At 43.9% G+C, this 23722-nt stretch overlaps 1 protein-coding gene across 9 annotated transcripts in view; it reads right to left on the bottom strand.

Annotated features, from left to right (window-relative positions):
* Positions 1–21746, bottom strand: part of specc1la (sperm antigen with calponin homology and coiled-coil domains 1-like a) — a 400129-nt gene extending 378383 nt beyond the window's left edge. For all 9 annotated transcript variants that reach the window (XR_010967162.1, XM_068005421.1, XM_068005423.1 and 6 more), the window contains exon 1: positions 21664–21746. The gene's annotated coding sequence lies outside the window, so the exon portion shown is untranslated. The remainder of the gene's footprint in view (positions 1–21663) is intronic.
* Positions 21747–23722: the final 1976 nt, after the last annotated feature.

Genomic DNA, 23722 nt, shown 5'->3' with positions numbered 1-23722 from the left:
TACTTCAGGATTTGCCCAGATTTCAAAATATCCCACGTGAGCCAACTTCCCCCAAACTGAACTCCACTCCCCAACAGACCTCTGCAAATATGTTTACACCTTCCCAGTGAAAGGACAACACAGAATGCTGGAAAAGGCCCAGGAACCTAAGGCACCAGATAAAAGAGGAGGAATGAGAGGCACGGGAGCAGTCAAGAAGCTCAACACCATCCAGGACAAAGCAGCCCGCTTGATTGGCGCCCCATCCACCACCCTAAACATTCATTCCCTTCATCACCGGCGCACAGTGGCTGCAGTGCGTACCATCCACAGGATGCACTGCAGCAACTCGCCAAGGCTTCTTCGACAGCACCTCCCAAACCAGCAACTTCCACCACCTGGAAGGACAAGGGCAGCAGGCACGTGGGAACACCACCACCTGCACGTGCCCCTCCAAGTGACACACCATCCCGACTTAGAAATATATCACTGTTCCTTCATTGTCGCTGGGTCAAAATCCTGGAACTCCCTATCTAACAGCACTGTGGGAGAACCTTCACTACACAGACTGCAGCTGTTCAAGAAGGCGGCTCACCACCACCTTCTCAAGGGCAATTAGGGATGTGCAACAAATGCTGGCCTTGCCAGCGATGCCCACATCCCATGAACGAATAAAAAGAAAAGTCCCTCACCGCTACCTCCTGCAGCAGAATGCATGAGGGCTATCTCAAGGTAACATACTGAGGATACCTCACTCCACAGATGGTTCACAGGTTCCACATGACTCAGACACCCACAAATGGATGGTACACGCTGTATATAGAGTGAAAGAGACTTTATCCAATAGTGATAAGTTATATATTCCTGAAGTTTACACGGGGAGTAGTCATACCCACCGCACTGATCTAAGTAGGGCTGTTTATAAAGTGATTTGATAGCGGTGGTTAAAATTATGAAATGATTGGACAGTTGATAGAAACAGACGGTTTCCACTGACTGAGTGGTCCAGAACAAGGGGACATAGATATAAGATTAAATGCAAGAGATTTAGGACAGAGAACAGAATAAACCTTTTTACACAGAGGTGAGAGGCTGTAGGATGAACTACAGTAGTTTGTGATGGAAGCAGAGACCATGTCAGCATTTAAGAATAGGTTACATGGGTGGTGAAAGATAGTGGGATAAAGGGTGGGAACATGAGATTGGGATTAGGACTAGTGCTCATGTAGAGGATAAACACCAACACAAACTGGTTAGGTCAAATGGCCTGTTTGTGTTCTAATTTATATGTAATACACACCCAAAATCAGAACGTGACCACAAATTAATAACTCCCTCCCAGCATTCCACAAGATTCCAGTGATCCTCCTCTGCAGGTAAGTAGGATTCCTGATACTGAACTCAGCTAAACCACAGGTACTCAACAAGGTATCTCAACTTGACACAATGCGCAAATCCCAATGAGTGCAGAGCCACACCAATAACCCTAAAAGTGCCAACATATTCCCCTTAATAAAATATCTGTACAGAAAGTTTCAAAAAAAGTTTGAAAGGAGACAGAGACTTGTGTTTATATAACACCTCATCAAGCTTCTCACAAAAGTCTCAAAGTGCTTCACAAATGAATTACATGAGGAGAAGCTGTTTCTTTTGCCCTCCAGCAATGGCACGGGAGATCAACCAGAATACTCTGCTAGCTGGTACAAGTATTAGTGTAGGGCAGTGAAGGGAGGGGAAAGGTTTTTAAAAAGTTATGGTATGCCTTTTTAAACAGCTGATTCGTAAGAATCTAATGAGTAAATATTAATCCACCATTTAAAGTACTTTCTATTATACTTACCACATTGCCATGTGTATGACTACTCCCCATACAAATTTCAGCAGTATATAACTACTTCATTATCTTAACTACTGTTCAATAAAGTTTATTTCACTCTATATACAGCATATAACCTTCCTGTACCAAACCATCAACCTGTTAAATTAGCAGCTGAGAAAAGGTACTCAGAGCAGCACTAGGTATTTTACAATAATGTGGAGATGCCGGTGATGGACTGGGGTGGACAAATCTAAGGAATCTTACAACACCAGGTTATAGTCCAACCTGGTGTTGTAAGATATCTATAACCTGGTGTTGTAAGATTCCTTATATTTTACAATAGTCACTGGTATTGTAAGCGGATATGTTCGTGTGAACGCAATTTGCCCGCTATACGCAATGGCCAGTATTACGTTTGACAGGCTTTATGGCAGGTGAGCTCCCAAAATAATGCCAGTGCCACCACTTTTAATAAGACGTTATTGCACACGTAAGGAATGTTGCCAAACTCTATGGGCCAGCATAGAGTACCATGATGCATGTAAACAACTTTGACTTGAAAGCCACTGTTGAGTGCTTGTAGCAGACAACATGATTAAAGAAACAGCACATTCCAGGCTGATTTAGTTGGAGAAAGAATTGCTTTTTGCTTTTCTTGGAGGGTATCAGGTTGAATAAAAAATACATTTAGAACCCAGCTTCTCGTCAGCTTCTGATACAATAACAGACTGTGGCGGTTTCTGCCTACCAACTGCCCTGGTCAATTTCACCATCCCTGAACCACTGCCGCCGGATTTGTGAACGTCTTTCGGAAATTAACACTTAACAAGGGGGTGATTCAAAGAAAATATCTCTGCTGAGATCAGCTGGCATGAAAGTCTTTAGTTGAGCATCTTCTTTAGAGAACTGGAGTCCTTTTATACCGATGTACATTAACGCAATACTGCAGGGCAAATGGCTGCTTGAACTGCCCGAAAGAGCCAGCCCATTTAATACGGTTTAAACAGCTCTGTTGTAATTTACGCCTGTGGTAATGGCAAATGGTTAGTGTCACTTGCCTGATATAGGCGGCTGTATGCGATAACTGGGGACAGTGTAAAGTGGCGAGATTATATATACACACACATACATACATGATGAGTGTATATTTCACATGTTTGTACAGGATATATATCTCCTTGAAACTGAACAGTTACAAGTTCTGTTGGACATCAAGAAGGGGAAAAAAGATCAACATTACAATAGGATCCTATGGAACAGAAGGAAAGTAAATCTATAATCCCAGGATACTCATTTTACATTCCAGATAATAAACTGAAAACCATACAACATAGTCATACAACAAAACTGAAATGGGTCAGTACTAATGGTAGGACAATTTGCAGAATTTCAGCTGGTAAAAATAGGGCAAGGATTGATACTGAAACCTCTCAATTAGAATTCAACACTAATTTTAGATATTCCAACAGACTTGAACAAAGAGAAATTCAAATTAAAATAAGATTAAAAATAGACTTTGGACAAATATAGATCTAACAACACAAGAAAGTCAAGTTTAGAAATATAAAGAGGAAATAGAAAAGCTTAGAAAGGCAGACAGCTATCAAAGGGAAATAGTAAAGGATGTTATTAGCACATAAAAGTTAAAGAAATGATAGAGGAAAAAAAAAGCAAATCTTAGAGGATGAGGAATGGGAAGGTAGTAAAGGAGTACTTTGCCTTGTTTTTCACAAAGAAGTGTGGTAGTGGAAGGAAAAAGGGTACAAGAGGTGAAGCAATTAGATAGGATAACTATAAACAAGGAAGTTGCATTTGTACAGCATTGAAAACATTGGCAGAACTCAGAGGAAGAGGCACCAGGCCCTGGTGGCTGTATCTGAGAATGCTGAGAGAAGTCGGAGGGGAAACTGCAGAGGCTCACACCACCATCGTTCAAACATCCTTGAATATGGAAGTTGTACCAGAGGACTGGAGGGTCGCCAATTTAACATTTATGCTGAAAAGGGGAGAAAGGAATAAACCAGATCTACCAACCAATCAGCTCAACGTGTAGTGGACATGTTTCTAGAGGAAATCACGTGGGATAAAATTAACACTATAAATTCGTTAAGAAAAGTCAGTATGGATTTGTAAAACAAAAGTCGTGTCTGACAAATTTAATACAGTTCTTTGAGGAAATAATGGAACATACTGATAAAGAAATGCAGTGGATATTATGTATATGGATTTTCAACGGGCATTTGATAAGATGCCTAATAGGAAGATTAGCGATATAATTAAGGGGGATGTGACAGCATGGATAGGCAGCTGGCTAAAGGTCAGAGAACAGTAGTGGATATTGGATGATTAGAAGGATGGAAACAGTAGCATCCCCCTCAAGGGTCAGTGTTGGGACTAATGCTCTTCTATTATTTTTATACATATAAAATCTGGACCTGGATATAGAGGGCAGAAGATCAAAATTTGCAGAGAACACAATAGGAAGCATAAAGAACTATGAAGCGAGGATATGATGATGATACCAGGGATTAGAATCTTCAGTTCTGAGGAGAGACTAGAGAAGCCAGCACTCTCTGTCATTAGAACAGAGAAAGTTGAGAAGATCTGACAGATAATCATAATGATATGGGGTTTTGATAAGAAATACAGAAAAACTCAGAGTTGGTAAATAAGTAGAGGCCTTAGATTTAATAAGACCTTCACCAAAATGAGAGATTAGGAGAATTTTTTTTTTTTTGCAGAGGGTTGTTGGGATATGGAACATCCTACCAGAAACAATGGTGGAAACAGAATCAATTCTAGCTTTTGAAAGGGAAGTGGATAATAAATAGTTAAGAAAGAAAAATTTAGAAGGGTACAGCAAACATAGAAACATAGAAAATAGAAGCAGGAGGAGGCCATTCGGCCCTTCGAGCCTGCTCCGCCATTCAATATGATCATGGCTGATCCTCTATCTCAATACCATATTCCCCATACCCCTTGATGCCTTTTGTGTCTAGAAATCTATCCAGCTCCTTCTTAAATATATTCAGTGACTTGGTCTCCACAGCCTTCTGTGGTAGAGAATTCCACAGGTTCACCACCCTCTGAGTGAAGAAATTTCTCCTCATCTCAGTCCTAAATGTCCTAGCCCGTATCCTGAGACTGTGACCCCTCGTTCTGGACCCCCAACCAGGGAAAACATCCTCCCTGCATCCAGTCTGTCTAGTCCTGTCAGAATTTTATATGTTTCAATGAGATCCCCTCTCATTCTTCTAAACTCGAGTGAACACAGGCCGAGTTGACCCAATCTCTCCTCATACGACAGTCCTGCCATCCCAGGGATCAGTCTGGTGAACCTTCGCTGCACTCCCTCTATGGCAAGTATATCCTTTCTTAGGTAAGGAGACCAAAACGGCACATAATACTCCAGGTGTGGTCTCACCAAGGCCCTGTATAACTGCAAATGTAAGGAATCTTACAACACCAGGTTATAGTCCAACAGTGTTATTTGAAAATCACAAGCTTTCGGAGCTTCGTCACCTGACGAAGGAGGTAAGCTCCGAAAGCTTGTGATTTTCAAATAAAACTGTTGGACTATAACCTGGTGTTGTAAGATTCCTTACATTTGTCCACCCCAGTCCATCACCGGCATCTCCACATCCTGTATAACTGCAGTAAGACATCCTTGCTCCTGCACTCAAATCTTCTTGCAATGAAGGCCAACATACCATTGCCTGCCTAACTGCTTGTTGCACCTGCATGTTTGCTTTCAGTGACTGGTGTACAAGGACACCCAGGTCCCTTCGTACATCAATATTCCCCAATCTATCACCATTTAAATAATACTCTGCCTTTCTGTTTTTCCTTCCGAAGTGGATAACTTCACATCTATCCACATTATACTGCATCTGCCATGTATTTGCCCACTCACTCAACTTGTCTAAATCACCTTGAAGCCTATTTGCATCCTCCTCACAACTCACGATCCCACCTAGTTTTGTGTCGTCAGCAAACTTGGAAATATTACATTTGGGAAATATTACAAAGGGCAGGAGAATGGAGCTAAGTGGATAGCGGAGGCCAAATAGCATCCCTTCTGTGCTGCAGAATTCTCGAAGAATGTAGCACTGACCGGCTGAACATAAGTGTGCATTCAAGGTTGTTGGGAAGATGTGACAAAGATGTCCTGCGTTGCTTGGAAGTAGCCTGCCACATAAACGCTCAATACTGCTGTAAACGTTGCAGTTGCTGATCCTTCCTGAAAGTGGTACTCACTTCAGGCTGTAATAGTATGCATATTTCTCTTATGGCCTCCTTGGGGAGACATGGGGGTTGATTTTAATCCTGCCCGCTGGGAACAGCGTGGGCAGGGTGTCCCACCCCTCCAACATCTTGGGTCCTATCCCAATTACTGCTCCCACCCACTGGTTTCCAGGGGTGGCAGAAATCAGGCAATGGTCAGCAGGACTTTTGTGGAGGTGCAGGAAAAGTACTCATGCTCCATAAAAATCCATCAAAACCCTGGTGTTCTGGCCTTGACATAGGGTCTTCAGCAGTCCCTTTAATGGCCTTTGGTTTAGTCTCATTCCGTTCAGTGAAAGTGGGCGGAGCCTTTGCAGTACAGGATAAGAAAATTGCATTGTGGTCTTATCTGTGTCACAGGGCCCTGATTTAAATATATTAATGAGGCTCCCGCCTGTTTCAAAGCCCCCTCCAAACTGCAGCAGGCGCGAAGATGGCCAGAAGTTTATTTTTTGCGATTTTCCCCTTGCTACTGTCCCGCTCCCACTGGAAAGTGGGGCAGCAGAAAGCCGGAAGAGGCCTCCCTTAAAGCTCCCCATTTATACGGTCCCTTAGACCATGGGCATTGTTCAGGCATGTGGACCACATTATGGGACCTTCCCTCATTTGCACTGGAGTCGAATTTTATAAACCTCTGACTCATTAAAAGGGTTTGGTGCTCTCAAAATAGACAAAACATCTGACTTGAAACAACTTTTACCTCAAGCAGTATTATAAAATGTAATCAACATGGAAACAACATAAAGGTTTAAATTTCACTTTTGGGTTCAAAAGAGTTATAAATGTTTCCATCATTTAATCCCCTCAATGAAATTACTGCCTGGCACTCACTCTTGGATATTCAATGTATTCAGCACTTTGCAATGATGAGTGTTGATTAAACTGGTTGCTGCAAGGGTCACTAAAATATCAAAACTGTGACATTACAAATTACCACCAGTCAAAATAATGCACTATTGCATAGAATTTACACTTTAACGCAAAGTTTCATAGCCGGTCTCCCACAATGTAAGTCTGGGCTCAGGGCAGCATTCTCGCCTCTGGGTCAGAAGGTCGTGGTTCAAGCCCTACTCCAGAGACTTGAGCACAAAAGATCCCATGGCACTCTTCGAAGAGCAGGGAGTTCTCCCCGTGTCCTGGCCAATATTTATCCCTCAACCAATATCGTTAAAACAGATTATCTGATCATTATCTCATTGCTGTTCGTGGGATCTTGCTGTGCACAAATTGGCTGCCACGTTTCCTACATTACAACAGTGACTACGCTTCAAAAGTACTTCAATGGTTGTAAAGCACTTTGGGACGTCCTGAGGTCATGAAAGATATGCCCAAAAGCAAATGCAGGATATACTAGAGGCAAACCAAAGATGTTATATGGATTAGAGCAGCAATGAAGTTCCAGACATTCTCCTTCCAAAAACAAGATTATCTATAATTACCCCACACGAGAATTAGTGGTTTGTCAGTAACAGTTTATTTTTCTGCCTGGCCTACTTACTGAGGTTTAATCAGGGTCTCACTCAGCTGCTCCCGATAACAGACTCAAAGAAAACAAGTCTCAGCCCCATCAAAATGCAACTACTCTAAACCAGATGGCTTTTCAATTCTCTGCCTGTCTCCTTTCATAAAATCATCATAGAGGACAGCCCATCGTGCCTGTGCCTGTTCTTTGAAAGAGTTATTCAATCAATCCCACTCCCCTGCTCTTTCCCCATAGCCCTACAAATTTTTCTTTTTCAGGTATATATTCAATTCCCTTTTGAAAGTTACTATTGAATCTACTTCCACCACCTTTTCAGGCAGTGCATTCCAGATCATAACTCACTACATGAAAAAATTTCTCATCTCCCCCCTGGATTTTTTGCCAAATATCTTGTTACCGACTCTCCTGCCAGTGGAAACAGTTTATCCCTATCTACTCTATCAAAACCTCTCACCATTTTGAACACCTCTATTAAAACTCCCCTCACCCTTCACTGCTCTAAGGAGAACAACCCCAGCTTCTCCAGTCTATCCACATAACTGAATTCCCTCATTCCTGGTACCATTCTAGTAAATCTCCTCTGCACCCTCTCTAAGGCCTTCACATCCTTCCTAAAGTGCGGTGCCCAGACTTGAACACAATACTCCAGTTGAGGCCTAACCAGTGTTTTATAAAGGTTTAGAAAACTCCCTTGCTTTTGTACTCTATGCCTCTATTTATAAAGCCAAGGATCCCATATGCTTTTTTTAAAAAAAAACAGCTTTATCAACTTGTCCTGCCACCTTCATAAATTTGTGTACATACATCCCCGGTCTCTTTGTTCCTGCACCCCCTTTAAATTTGTACCATTTAGTTTATACTGCCTCATATCTCCCTTTCTCCACCACGAACCTCAGCCTCATGTTTTCCCTCCTGCCATTCTCAGTTTCTGCCGCTAACCCATGTACTTCCTCACGGACCATCCTACTTCCACAAGAGGATGTGGTATCCGATGGGAGGGTGTGGGAGTCTACTTACACTGTTGACATATATGGGACAAACATACAAAATGTTCATGGGACAGTGACTCCTCTCCAGTGTCCATTTAGTTGCTGACGATGGCCACTAGATGGCACTGCAGAGCATTTCTGTTTTGAGTCCTGAAGAGGAATTCTGACAGCCATCTTGGTTTTCCTCACTCCCAGGAGAAACGGTTGCCTGGGAAGCAGGATCAGATTGGATGGAGACCCAAGGGGGCATTGTGTTAGAAAAAAGGAGGGATGAGGGTAAAGGGAGTTAGAGGCAAGAGAATGTGGAGCAGGTAAAGGAGAATCAGGGATAGTCAGCGTGGATTTGTTCAGGGAAGGTCATGCCTTACAAATCTGATTGAATTCTTTGAGGAAGTGACAAGGAGGATTGATGAGGGTAGTGCAGTGGATGTTGTCTACATGGATTTTAGTAAGGCATTTGACAAGGTCCCACATGGCAGACTGGTCAGAAAGGTAAAAGCCCATGGGATACAGGGAAATATGGCGAATTGGATCCAAAATTGGCTCAGTAACAGGAAACAAAGGGTAAAAGTCGATGGATGTCTTTGCAACTGGAAATCTGTTTCCAGTGGTGTGCCACAGGGCTCAGTGTTGGGTCCCTTGCTGTTTGTGGTATATATTAATGATTTGGACTTGAACGTAGGGGGCATGATTGGCAAATTTGCAGACAATACAAAAATTGGCCAGGTAGTTGATAGTGAAGAGGATAGCTGTAGACTCCAAGAAGATGTCAATGGGTTGGTGTAGTGGGCGGAAAAGTGGCAAATGGAGTTCAACCTGGAGAAGTGTGAGGTAATGCACTTCAGGAGGGCAAACAGTAAAAGGGAATACGCAGTAAACGGGAATATATTGAGAGGGGTAGAGGAAGTGAGAGACCTTGGAGTGCATGTGCACAGGTCACTGAAGGTGGCAGTACAGGTAGATAAGATTGTGAAGAAGGCATACGGAATGCTCTCCGTTATTAGCCGAGGTATAGAATACAAAAGCAGGGATGTAATGATGGAACTGTATAAAACGCTGGTAGGCCACAGCTGGAGTATTGTGCGCAGTTCTGGTTACATTACAGGAAGGACGTAATTGCTCTGGAGAGAGTGCAGAGAAGATTTACAAGAATGTTGCCAGGGCTTGAAAACTGCAGCTACGAGGAGAGATTAGATAGGCTGGGGTTGTTTTCCTTGGAGCAGAGGAGGCTGAGGGGTGACTTGATTGAGGTGTACAGATAGAGTAGACAGGAAGTACCTGTTTCCCCTAGCAGAGAGTTCAAGAACCAGAGCACATAGATTTAAGCTGATTGGCAGAAGGATCAGAGGGGACATGAGGAAAAACTTTTTTACCCAGAGGGTGGTGGGTGTATGGAACTCGCTGCCCGAATTGGTGGTAGAGGCAGGGACCCTCAACTCTTTTAAAAAGTACCTGGACCAGCACCTAAAGTGCTGTAAGCTGCAGGGCTACGGACCGGGTGCTGGAAAGTGGGATTAGAATGGGCACCTGGTTGTTCTTCGAGCCGGCGGGACATGATGGGCCGAATGGCCCCCTTCTGTGGTTCTAAGGCCATTGAGGCTGGCTCTGGTCTGGGTTTCAACCCACACGTATACACAGCTGATCACGGCGGAAAACATAAGATTACACAAACAAGAGCCATAGCAAAGTCGTCTGTAGAGGAGGGGTCAATGAACTTATGTAACCTGCCCAATGGTCCTGGTTGGCAAGTCAGGTTGAAAAAGTCGAGAGCCTGCAAGGATAAATTAGTAATCCATTGTCTGTGAGGACGGTCAGAGTCCCTCTGGAGAGAGCACGGAGTTGTGTAATACTGGTGGTTACAAGGTGTGTCACTCGTGGCAATAACAGTGAACCGTGATATGCTTGAAAAGGAGAAATTTGCATGGCTATGGGGATGGGCAGAGGAGTGGGACTAACTGGATAGCTCTTTCAAAGCGACAGCACTGGCACGATGGGCCGAATGGCCTCCTTCGGTTCTATATGATATTACGACTTTAGTTTGAGTTGGTGAATTAAGAACATCATGCAATAAAAATGAAAAGATTAAAAAGGCATGTAAAAAGGGCAGGAAATTAAGACAGGTGCAATAGCTGACTGGTCTCCTTCTGTGCTGTAGCATTCTACAATTCTATGATCCTACTGGCTCAACATTAAAGTATATTGGCGTAAGTGCAATTTTTCCTACAGCAAGTTGATACCAATACGTTAAATAAGCTTGGTGACAACACTGGCTCCATTAAATGGTAAACAATTTTACAACACCAAGTTATAGTCCAACAATTTTATTTGAAAATCACAAGCTTTCGGAGGTTTCCTCCTTCCTCAGGTGAATGTCAAGAAATCCTCGAACCTTTCGCATTTATAAATCACAGAACAATACCTGGTGATTACAGATAGTCTTTCCAACTGCCCGTTGCCAAGGCAATCAAAGTGTTCAGACAGAGAGGTGTTGCCTACAGGGCCACCAAATATACAAACAACCAAAAAAAAAGAGGCAGAAACATAGGAACATCCGGAAGGAAGGAATTTGGCAATCAATTTCTGCTCGACGATTTTGCGTTGTCATGTGTCTCAAAGGCCGCCTTGGAGTACGCTTACCCGAAGGTCGGTGGCTGAATGTCCTTGACTGCTGAAGTGTTCCCCAACTGGGATGGAACCCTCCTGTCTGGCGATTGTCGCAGCGTCTGCATGGCCTCGCCAAAGTACCATGCTCTGGGGCATCCTTTCCTGCAACGTATGAGGTAGACAACGAAGGGTACTCTGTTGGTTGCGTCCCGTGTCAGAATCAGTTTCTTTCTTGGACACACGAATCTCCATCAAAGACGGGCACCTCAGCACCTCACTCTACCGCAAGCCCACGGACAACCTCACGATGCTCCACTTTTCCAGCTTCCACCCTAACCACGTCAAAGAGGCCATCCCCTATAGACAGGCCCTGCGAATACACAGGGTCTGCTCAGACGAGGAGGAACGCGATGGACACCTACAGACGCTGAAAGACGCCCTAGTAAGAACGGGATATGACGCTCGACTCATCGATCGACAGTTCTGACGGGCCACAGCAAAAAATCGCATAGACCTCCTCAGAAGACTAACACGGGACGCAACCAACAGAGTACCCTTCGTCGTCCAGTACTTCCCCGGAGCGGAGAAACTACGCCATGTTCTCAGCAGCCTTCAACATGTCATCAATGACGACGAGCACCTCGCTATGGCCATCCCCACACCTCCACTACTCGCCTTTAAACAGCCACCCAACCTCAAACAGACCATCGTTCACAGCAAATTACCCAGCTTTCAGGAGAACAGTGTCCACGACACCACACAACCCTGCCACGGTAACCTCTGCAAGACATGCCAGATCATCGACACGGATACCACCATCACACGAGAGGACACCACCCACCAGGTGCATGGTTCATACTCCTGTGACTCGGCCAACGTTGTCTACCGTTGCAGGAAAGGATGCCCCAGAGCATGGTACATTGGCGAGATCATGCAGACGCTGCGACAACGGATGAACGGACACCGCGCAACAATCGCCAGACAGGAGGGTTCCCTCCCAGTCGGGGAACACTTCAGCAGTCAAGGACATTCAGCCACCGACCTTCGGGTAAGCGTACTCCAAGGCAGCCTTCGAGACACACGACAACGCAAAATCGTCGAGCAGAAATTGATAGCCAAGTTCCGCACCCACGAGGGCTGCCTCAACCGGGATCTTGGGTTCATGTCACGCTACACGTAACCCCACCAGCGAACAAAAGCTATCTGTTTTTAATATAACGGGTCATTTGCTGTCTTTCTCTTCCTTCCGGATGTTTCTATCTCTCTCTCTCTCGTTTTTTTTTGGTTGTTTGTATATTTGGTGGCCCTGTAGGCAACACCTCTCTGTCTGAACACTTTGATTGCCTTGGCAACGGGCAGTTGGAAAGACTATCTGTAATCACCAGGTATTGTTCTGTGATTTATAAATGCGATAGGTTCGAGGATTTCTTGACAGTCACCTGAGGAAGGAGGAAGCCTCCGAAAGCTTGTGATTTTCAAATAAAATTGTTGGACTATAACTTGGTGTTGTAAAATTGTTTACAACTGTCAACCCCAGTCCATCACCGGCATCTCCACATCATGTCAAAACAGGCACAGACCTGCTGTGAACAGGTTACCACCATTTACTTCATCTGTTACTCATGGGCTTTTAATGATATTGTTTTGAGTAGAGGAACATATACTATGATTACTGCATATCAGTGTATTCAAATACTCAAATACACATTTACAAAACAAGGAATATTCAAAGTTTCCTCCCAGACAAAACAATCTCCCTTGCTGATATTCTTAACACCCAGTCCCAATTACACATCCACACCAGAGCTAAGTGCAGTCATCACGTACACACGGAATCCAACTACTGGAGTGTGCAGGTTAAAGGATTGTACTCATGAGTTTAGCTGTCCACTCGTAGTGTGTACACTAATTATATTTAATAGCGAGATGGGAGCCTGCCTGTGCTACTGGTTGCATACGGAGATAAGGACACAATTAACTGGAAGTGAGTCAGAGAATAACAGGCCATTTATAGCCAGTAAATTGGAGAAATCACATCCTTTTTGCTGACCTACTTTAGCTGCTGATTAGAAACATTAGAGACATGTTTCTCTGCTCTGAGCCCCAGCAACAATTCAGTTCCATTCAGAAAACTAAAGAAAAACTGCAAACAGACAAAAAGGTCTAGCACAAAAAGTTAACCTGCTTTCTTTTCAGATGCTGACAGACCAGCTAAATATTTCTCGTATTTTCTGTTTTTACTTCAAATTTCCACTGCCTCCTTTAGCCATTGTTCAATAACCTCAAATTACATAAAAAGTCAATGGAGCCAAATGAAAGGAGATGGGGGATGAGCACATACAAACTAAAAGCAATGCATGTCCTGCATCAGTGCTCCCAGGCCAGGTACAGCAATTTGTCGAGACAGAAAGGTACAAACCAGCAAGTTAGCATATTTTTGAAGTGTCAATTTGTTTTCTAACTTTAAAGAGATGCATTCACACACACCATCTGAATGCTCTATTATTGCTTCGTTTGGCCTTTGACATCAAAGACAGCCATAATATCATCTCATTTTCTGTAGTGAGCTCTTTAAATCACTGATGAGACACATTTTTGCTGGGAATTAAGCGTCCATGAATTGAAAAGTGGATCCCGGATACTCCAAATTGGGGATCTTGATTTTTCAGGCAAGACTTCCACAGCTGACGTTCACATTCAGCATCAGCAATGCGATGGGCCTCATAATAGAAGGTGTCTTCATGGATGGTTTTTCATCATGCTTTCTTATCTTGAGCAAGTTGTTCCCACTTATGAAAAAGTTTATTTTGCACTGTTTGGGAGCCACAGAATCATAAAATCTTACAGCACAGGAGGCCATTCAGCCCATCATGCCTGTGGCGGCTCTTTGAAAGAACTATCCAATTAGTCCCACTCCCTCTGCCGGATTCGTTCATCAGACATTGGGACAAAATGACCTAACCATTGCAGCCATGATTTCAGGATTAGACAGCATCTATGCTTGGCACGTCAGCTTTTCTGAGAACTTCAGTGTCAGGGATCTTGTCTTGCCATCTGATCATCATTAGTCGTCACAGGCAGCTCAGGTGAAAGTGATTCAGTTTCTTAACAGGCTGTTATTATTCCAGCAAGATCCAGCCCATTGCCTTTCTATTTCCCCTCTCACTATGTTTGTGTGTGTGTAATTTCACTCTCTCAACAAACGCAATTCAACCAACACCACCAAAACAAATGATCATTTATCTCATTTGCTGTTTGTTTCCCAGAGGTGAAGCTGAGCATCCCAGAGAAAGTTAAATAGCCGATGGCACAACAGCCAATCTGCCAGATGAACAAGGTCGTACACCTAGGTTGACATTACCGACCAACAGTCTGAATGTTCCTGGCTGCAAATTTACCAGTGATGTACTGAGTGTAAACAATAAACAGATTCAGGAAGTGACGGTAATGTTGGACATTGAGACTGTGATAAAACAAAACACCGCGAACACGAGGTACTGTGATACACTTAAACTGCATTTGTGCCTTTAACGATTTAAATTCTCAGTTAATAATACCTAAGTAACTGTTACAATTCTCAATGCTTAACAATGTGAATGGTGTTAGTCATGTTATCATAGGTGTGTTAATAAGGTTGATGCATCTGTGCCTTAAGTCTTCGATAACCCTGGCAATTAGGAATTAATCACTTCAATGTAATCAATCCACTGTAACTGATAAACTTTAGGAGTAGGTAATGTAAGACAATACAAAGGTAAGCTAAATTTTAAGCATTTTAGATGTGAATGGTAAATCTCCAACCCAGTTGTAGGATAGGGGTATTAGTTTTGTTTAATACTTTTGGTTAATATTCCTGACATAATTTATAGATTTACTGGTGATAACATTTGTCAAGTATGGCATCCAGTTTTGGTCACCCTACCTCAAAATGATATAGATGCATTGGACAGGGCTCATAAATGAGTGGTCAGGGTGATTCCAGGCATTAGGGGACCCAGTTATGAAGGAAGGCTCAAGTGATTAGGATTATTTCACTAGAGAAAAGAAAACAGAGCAAACATCATACAGGTGTTTCAAATAATTAGGTATAGATAAGGAAGCTGTTTTGCTTGGACAACATACTTTAAACTAGAGAATGCAAGTTCTAAAATTTACAATCCCTAAGGATTGACAGGAAACTTCCCACACAGGGTAATGGACACATGGAACAAACACCCGGGACTGCAGTTAATTTGGAGTCATGTGACCCCTTGAAAAGGGAGCTGAATCATCTATTGAGAAGGGGAATTGAGGGTTAGAGATATACAGAGGAATGCATGAAATTTTGCAGAGGGCGGAGAAAGAACTTAGAGCACGTTAAAGTAAAGGACCAACCAGTGGTAGGGAGGTATTAGAGAGGTTGGAATCAGGAGAGGAAAAGGTGGAATCCATGACAAAATACTCCTACATATGCTCTGGATGGAATAGGTCTGATGGGCTGAATCTTTTTCTCTCAGTCTGCACTTTATGCTATGAAAAAAGTCAAAAGAACGTAACTAATTTGCATTAGAGAAAGACCGAGCCGAGATATGTTTCTGGTCTTCAAAGTCAACACCTCAGCATCATCAGTACAGGACAGAGAAAAACTGCTCCACCGCCATTTTGTTTTTGAATCCAATTTTCAAGACAGCCAGGTTCCACCTCCTCCACAGGTGACCCATTTCCAGTCGGCCGATTTGGATGCCAAGCCTACCTGCTCCCTACCCGCCGTGTTTGATTTTGTCAGTAGTAGGTGAGCTGGCAGTTGGGGTAGTCTCCTACAGACCTCTAGTTACACATCCCTGTTAACAGTGATCGTACCTTCAGCCTACCACGTTGGGCCTTGCACCCACTACGCTATGACCCCACACTTATCCACACTGTCCTTCCCCATTGGAGCTCTTCTACAAGTATCCAGTCTTTGTGCTGGACTCCCAGTACTGAATTCTTTACAAACACAAAGTGTATATACAAGTATGAAGTACTGATTCCACATCTGCTCCTACCTCAGCCATCAGCTGCTGGAATCCTGATACGTGCCTTCATCACTTACAGAATCCATTACTCCAACGTGCTCATCAGCATCCTTCTACCATCCCCAAACTATAGCTCGTCCAAAGCTCTGCTGCTCATAACCTACTCCGCATCAAGTGTACCCAACCCTCATCCCCATCCTCGCTGACCTCCTGGTCCCTTAATCGTCTTCCCCACCTCCTCCAGCGCTACAACCCCGACTCCCCAAATTTTCCATTCCTTGGATTCTGGCTACTGTGCATCTCACCATTCCTTGGTCCCATCTGTGCCCTCAGCCACATAGATCCCACTGTATGAATTCTCTTCCTAAACCTGTCCACCTCCCTCTTGTCCCTTAAGATATTTCTTAAAACCTATCTCCATGACAAGATTTTGGTTCTAATCTCCTTTGTTTTCCTGACACTGATGAAGCACCTTGTTCTTCTACATTAAAGGTGCTGTATAAAAATGTCACATGCTGCTGTTACACACTGATTGTGAGATGGCTAGATCGTCAATTTATTAAATCAAATACTTTTTTTTGTACTCTAAGTCGCCAACTTGGGCATGTCATTGTCTGCCCTGAAAGTTCAATCACTTGCTCACACCGGCTGCCTCTATCACGTGAACAACACGACAATGAAAAATACTGCAAGCCTCACTCAGCTGGGCAACAGACGTGAGAATTAGGGAAAACGGTTCCCAGATGAATTGGAGCTCACTTAGTATCTCAGTGAGACAATGAAGGCATATCTGATCAACAAACAGTCCCATTTTTAGCATTTAACAAGGCACCATGAAATTCCACCTAACTTCAGATGGAGTCACCCAGAATATACACAAAACCTTTCATCTGTGCCAAGCATGACTTTCTCTATATCCAAATATTCCTCAAATCAGAAATACTCAGCAAGCTTTTGTCTCCCCTCCAGTTTTAGGAATTTATTTTTCTTGTCAATAAGGCTCCTTCGAGCAGCACTCCTCAGATGGGTAGGTAGGGTAGGGGGCCTACTCCCAGCCCCCTGCCAATGGACTCCCAGAACGCAGGTCCACGCCTGTCAATTCCCTTTTGTTGAGAGAACAAATTCATCTTTTAATCAAAAAGATTGTGAAGGTGAATCTGGAAGCCACAGCAAGATTCAAGCTCAGAATCTGGGCTGACACTCCAGCGCAGTACTCAGAGTGCAGCTTAAAATGCAGGAGCCGTCCTCTAATTTTGTCCTTGACAATTGTCTCTAGTAGTTTTCCCACCACTGACGTACGGCTAATTGGCCTGTAGTTACCAGATTTATCCCTCTCCCCTTTTTGAACAGGGGTGTAACATTTGCAATCCTCCAGTCCTCCAGCACCACTCCCCTATCCAAGGAGGATTGAAAGATTGTGGTCAGAGTTTCTGCTTTCTCCACCCTAGCTTCGTTCAGCAAACTAGGATGCATCCCATCTGGACCGGGTGACATATTAACTTTGAGTGATGCCAACCCCTTTCTATTAGCCAATAGATAGAAAGGAAGAGCTAGACAATATCTCTACTCCCCTCCCCTCCACCCCTCTGCTGCTCAGTTTTCATCAGAGTAGTTTTATATAATTAAAGCTTATTAATGCTACTAGATTGCTGACAAGTATAGAAGCCTCGGGAACACCTGTGTCAAGCAAAATATTTTCCATCCAATTATTTCTATTGTCCAAGCACTGTGAAATATATTGGATGCAAACTAGTGCCTGAAAGTACAGGCCTGTTGGCAAGTTACTAACCTGACATGTACTCATTCACAAACAGTAGTAACATATATCATGTGCGAGGTTAGTTCACAAAACCAGGTCTTACCCTGAAACTCTCAGGTGGATTGTTTGGCAGCTAGGTTCTTATTTTATTATTTTTACATCGGATGTTGGGAGTCAGTCAGAAATTATTTTTTGAAGTTAAAGTCAACCCTGTCAACAAATGTAGTTTTCAAAGAATCTTTTTCATACCCTGATATGCTTCTTTTACCCCTTGTCTCCTGAAAGCAACGATTCCTGAAAGCTGGGGTGTGCTCACACAGTCGCAGCCAGCTCTCCAGTACTTTACCAGTGGGCATTGCTCTTTGTATGAATAGATCTATTGGGCTCCTCCTCTTGGTCACTTCACACTGCCCCTCACGTGAACACTGATATCACCCAGCTCTACCCCTCCGCCACCTCCCCCACCCCCATCCCCACTGCCTGTGCTGTCAGATTGTTTGTCCAATATTCAGTCCTGGATGAATCACTCCCTCCAGCTCCTGGGTAAACCGAATCCATTGTCTTCAGCCCCTGCCACAAATGCTGCTCCCTGGCCACTTGATTCCACCTCCTGCCCCAACCGCCATCACACCCTGAACTGGAATATTCGCAACCTTGCCACCCCGTTCAACCCCAATCTAAGTTTCGGAGCCCATATCCTCTCCATCACAAAGACTTACTTTCACTCCACATTTCCCATTTCTGCCCCACCGTCACTGAAACACTGAGGTGTCACCTCCAGACTTGACTACTCCAATACACTCCTTGCTAGACTCTCATCCTCCACACTCCATAAACTCCAAAATTCTGCTACCAGGTACTTGATCTGGCACTAACTCCCGCTTGCCTATCGCCCCTGTCCTTGTTGACCTACACTGACTTTCCTTCTTGCAATACTTTAGATTTAAATTTCTCACACTCATCTTTAAGTCCTTCATGTCCTTTTCCTACCCCATCTCTACAATCTCCTCCAGCCCTATATTACAACACACACACACTCCATTCCTCTGACTCTGGTCTCCTGCGCATCCCACCCTCTCTTCGCCCCATTATCAGTGGCAAAGCCTTCAGCTGCCTAGGTCCTAGTCTCTGGAATTCCCTCCATCTTCTCTCCTTTTAAAAAGCTTCTCAAAACCCCCCTTTTGGCCAGGCCTTTGGTAACTCCTCATAATCTCTCTCTCCCTGATAGCACATCTGTTTTCCTTACACCTATTGGTGAAGCTCCTTAGAACATTATTTACATTGATGGTACGATAGAATGGCAACTTGTTGTTGTTGTTGAATGAGACAAAACGATGAGATAAGATGGCCATGATCCTGTTCTATCCAACATCTACTTCTGTGTATGTCCAACATCATTCACTGGATAGTAATCAGGACTGGAAACCTTGGCTGACCTTCACTCCCTAGTCTGAGGGTATCAACACCACTTGTAACACTCAGCTACCATCGTGGTTGAGACCAATAAACCGAAAGACCTGCCACTGACGCATCAAGTATTAAAAGTTGTGGTGTTCTACAATCATCATACTATGCTCATATAAAAACAGAAAATGCTGGAAAAGCTCAGCAAGCGAGGCAGCATCTGTGGAAGAAGAAACAGAGTTAACGTTTCAGGTCGAAGACCTTTCGTCAGTTCTGAAACTTCATTTCGATCTGAAACATTAACTGTTTCTTTCTCCACAGATGCTACCTGACTAGCTGAGCTTTTCCAGCATTTTCTGTTTTATTTCAGATTTCCAGCATCCGCAGTATTTTGTTTTTGATCACACTGTGCTCCCCTGGAAGATATGATGCACAAACTAAAAGCCAAGATACCAAGATATCTACCAGCATTTTTTTTTTGGCTGCAATCAGTTTCTGGCACATACCAATGCTGTTAATCTCCACTCTTTGATCCTTCAATTCAGACTCTGCAACTGGCACTATCCCAGTGACGTAAATGGACAAATCAATTTCCCACATCTTAGGAAAACTCAAGTGGGTTTATAACAGTATGAGGAAGAAACTAGTTGTAGAGATGAAAGTTAAAATAACAGCTGTCAACAGGGTTTGAGGTGTCTGAAAATGCTCGATACATAATGTAAACTTTGTGTTTCGGAGACAACTTTCAAAGCTACATGTCAACCACCCCTCCCAGCAGCAGAGCAGAGCTTTCAATTCACTGAAAATCAGAAACAATCTTACAGCACTTCGTCAGATTAAATTACACAACCCGGCACATTTTTCTTCATACTGTTTATTCATAAAGCACAAGACCAACTGCGAATCAATGGAATTCTCACAACTCAGTAAGAAGGAAAGTAATGTGAATTGTACAGCTGATACCTTTAAAATTGAGCTCAGTGAGCAAAATAGCATTGCAAAATGTCACTCAGCACCAGAAGAGTTGCTTTACAATGGATTGCAATAACTAGTAAGTTATCTTGCAGTGACTGAAAGTTATATTCACTGATTTACATTTTCATTGTAAACTGAATGGAACAGTGACATTTGATCCCCCAAACACTGGTTAAATAACCTGACATTCTATGTAATCAAAACAGAATCTGACTTTCATTCAGTCACCATAAATTCGTAGCCCCAATTATATTGTAATGTTAAACAAACAAGTAGTCTGAACATTCCTGCCAATGTTTATGGACTGTGGAGGATGGGAGACCAGCACACAGCAGAGTGTTGGAGTCGCCAAAGTGCAAACAAATTTTACACTTTTTTAAAAAAGTTAATATCAAACAAGTTTAACCTATTTCATAAAGTAAATCACCACATCTGTAACAACGTTTTGCAAATTTCAATAACTTGTTACGTGGTTTACCAAAATCCATTCACAACTGCAGAAGGGACACTTTGTAACAGGAGTTTGTGTCACAGTAGAACAGTAATTAATAAGTTAACATCGGATCACTTATACAAAGTGCTCCTACCCCAGTTCCATTTGAAATGTACTGGGTACTCCTGATAACTGAAAGTCATGTTTGCACTATTCGAGTTCTCAAATAATTCAAATTAAGCAACTGGAACAAAACAGCAGTGGAAACTTTCTTTGAAGAAAATTTCAAATGAGGAATTATGCAGTAATTCAAATATAGGAGCGGACTGTAACTGAATTTACACAAGGGCTTACTTTGAAGCTTGCAGGTCTGCAACATTTGTTTTATTTTCTTCCCAGTTATTTCACTGAGTGAAAAAAACAGAAAATGCTGGAACACTCAGCGGATCGGGGGCAGGACAGGTTAATATTTTGGGTAAAAACCGAAGCATTGACCAGACCTGTGAGTGGCCGACCTGCTCTTTATTCCCAACTTCTGGAGGGGGGTTTTTTTTTTAGCTCAGATTTCCATCATTTGCAGTTGTTTTTTCTCTCTCATCTGCATTCCAGCTGGGGGAATGGGGGACCTGCACACAGCCAGTTTGTATCACACTGCTGGCTGGAACCCCTCCGCACTGTCCCTCACCCAGTGCCCGGTAACTCGGCGCTCCTCTGCACCGAGCTCCATCCCCGCGCGCGCCTTCAGAATAACTGAAAGCCCGCTCGCCCGCCCGCTGAAGCGCATGTGCGGTGCGGTGCGGTCCGAACGCGAGACCCGCGGCCCAACGGCTGCCGCTCGCGCCGGGTCCTCCGCGGCACCGAACCCCAGAATGAACACCCAGCCTCTCCGTGCGTCCGCCCGCCTCCACGAGTTTTCATCGCTGTTCCGAACGTCTCTTACCACGGCCGAGGTGAGGATTGCAGCTCTCCTGCTGACGGGCGCCCCGCGGCTGCGCCTCTCACATAGTCCCACGCAAGCCGCCGCTACCGAGCATGCGCGCCGGCGGGCCCGCGGTCCGCACTGCGCATGCACCGGCGCTGCGCGCTGTCCGCCCGCCCGGCGAGCACGTGTTTACTGCGCCGGGACACGAGGGAGGAGCGGGCTGTCCCAGTGTCCGCACCCCCACCCCCGGCTGGGTAACACCTGGTGCAAGAGGCTCTTCCTTTCACCTGTGAGTCACAGCCCTGACGACTAGGCTGTTCCACCGAGAAGGGCATCGCGGCTGAGCCCAAGGTTGTTCCCACCTGCACATTGGAGCAGGGACAGTAGTGAGTGTCCGGATTCCTGCCTGGCCCAGGGCAGCTGAAGCCATCTCCAGTGCTCCTGCTGCAACCCTGGCTAAAACCAACCGAAATTAATGTTTCATTACAAACCATTGATATATTCTACATTATCTCCGCTCTGCCCCACCCAGATAAAAAAAATGGAAAGTAGCGTCATCCCCATTGCAGTTTGCACTGGACTTTTTCCCCTCCTCTAATTAGCCACCTGAGGCAATTTAAGCACAAAGACCCCGGGGTCCTCAGGCTGCGATCCCAGTGGTTATTTTGGGATCGCACCCAACAGTTCCCTCCACCACTGACCCCACCACAGTTTGCAGGAGTGGGATGGCACTCTATAATGAAATAGATAGGCACAAACACTCTCTAGCACCCACCTGCCCTGGAAACCCACCTGCCCTTGTTCGTTCATAGGAATTGCTAGACAAAAAAAAAGACCAAGGTCCATTTAAAACCCCTTCTACCACCCTGGTAGTCGCATGATACAATGATAATGGAGTTGTTGACTAATCATAGCAATCAATAGCTGTGAATTAGTCTATAACAGACATGAGGCGAGGAAATCTCCCAGTGGAGGAGAGCTTTAGGAACCATAGGTCCAGAGTCACACTTACCACATGACACGTCTCAAATTACTCATTTACTGTATCCCAAAATATTATTTTCTGAAAGAAATCTATCTAATTTGCAATTGAATCAATCAACACTTTCTGCTTCCACCGTTTCCCTTGGGAGCCTGTTCCATAGATTGACCACTCACTCACTGAAATAATGTTTCCACAGATTCGTGTCCTCTGGCTCTACTGTTCTGGACAAGTGAAACAGCTTGTCATGGTCTACACTATCTAATCCCTTTAGAATCCTAAAATCAGCAATCAGATCATCTCTCAACCTTCTCTTTTCCAGTGAGAACATACCCAATTTATGTAATCGTTCCTCATAATCAAATCCCTCCATCTCTTTAATAGTGGTAAACTATCCCTCCTCATCCTTCTCAACCTGTCTGCAGCCTTTGACATGGTTGACTACACCATCATCCTCCAATGCCTCTCCTCTGCCATCCAGCTGGGTGGGACTGCCCTCACCTGGTTCCATTCCTATCTAGCCAGTCGTAACCAGAGATACACCTCCAATAGCTTCTCTTCCCACTCCATTGTTGAATAGTTACAGTTAGTCTCCAAATTCATACTGCACACCAGCATCAGAGAGGAGGGGAAACAGGGAGATAGTCAGACGGAAATCAGAGGAGAACAGAAAGGTTTTGCTGAGTTTTTCTTTACTTTTCCTTTGTCCATTTATGTTCTGAGTGTTTCCTCCCAATATTAACAATAATAACAAAACTTTTCAGCTCCCATAACTAATGTATATCAATATTCACGATCACAGGAATGAATTTAAATACCACAACAGATTAAAATCAAAGCTGCATTGCAACATCTTTGATTCGACATGAGCTGCGATTACTAGGTCAGAATATGGCTGGATGTGAGGGGTAGGACCCTATATATGACAGCTCATGTCAAATCATAGAATTTCACAGCACAGGTGGACGCTTTTCAGCCCATTACACCGATGCTCGCTCTCTGAAAGAGCTATCCATGTAATTCTATTCTGCTGCCCATTCACCACACCCTTTTAATTTGTTATTTTTCAAGAATTTATCGACTTCATTTTTAAAA

Source organism: Heptranchias perlo, chromosome 25, assembly GCF_035084215.1.
Source record: "Heptranchias perlo isolate sHepPer1 chromosome 25, sHepPer1.hap1, whole genome shotgun sequence".
Taxonomy (NCBI): domain Eukaryota; kingdom Metazoa; phylum Chordata; class Chondrichthyes; order Hexanchiformes; family Hexanchidae; genus Heptranchias; species Heptranchias perlo.
The sequence above is the reverse complement of the archived record's forward strand: the minus strand, read 5'-3'. Positions and strand labels throughout refer to the sequence as shown.